This window comes from Nicotiana attenuata, unplaced genomic scaffold (genome assembly GCF_001879085.1).
Source record: "Nicotiana attenuata strain UT unplaced genomic scaffold, NIATTr2, whole genome shotgun sequence".
Taxonomy (NCBI): Eukaryota; Viridiplantae; Streptophyta; class Magnoliopsida; order Solanales; family Solanaceae; genus Nicotiana; species Nicotiana attenuata.
In genome coordinates this window covers 77,831-78,517 of record NW_017674862.1, presented here as the reverse complement: position 1 = coordinate 78,517, position 687 = coordinate 77,831, and positions in this window count along the sequence as shown.

Genomic DNA, 687 nt, shown 5'->3' with positions numbered 1-687 from the left:
CCAGATGTTGAACTTCCGGAGGGGTACAAACCTCCCAAGTTCGAAATGTTTGATGGATCCGGAGATCCCAGAGTTCACCTGAGGACCTATTGCGACAAGTTAGTTGGGTTGGAAGAGATGAGAAAATCCGCATGAAGCTCTTCATGAGGAGCTTAAAGGGAGATGCACTATCCTGGTATATCAGTCAGGACCCCATGAAATGGACAAGTTGGGTAAGCATGGCATCGGACTTCATGGATAGATTCCGGTTCAATACTGAGAACGCCCCGGATGTGTTCTACATACAAAATTTGAAGAAGAAGCCCACCGAAACATTCCGCGAGTATGCTACTCGTTGGAGGTCAGAAGCAGCCAAGGTCAGGCCGGCCCTGGAAGAAGAACAAATGAATAGGTTCTTCGTCCGGGCTCAGGATCCCCAATATTATGAAAGGTTGATGCTGATCGAGGGTCAAAAGTTCTCTGATATCATCAAACTCGGAGAAAGGATTGAAGAGGGCATCAAGAATGGTATGGTAACAAATCTTGAAGCATTGCAAGCCACCAATAAAGCTTTACAAACTGGTGGCGCTTCCAAGAAGAAAGATGTAAGTGCCGTGATGATCGCACAGGGAGCGAAGTCACCACCAAAATACCACACCTACCCATCCACCTCCACTTACCATATCCAGCCTATCCCCAAAATTCCCA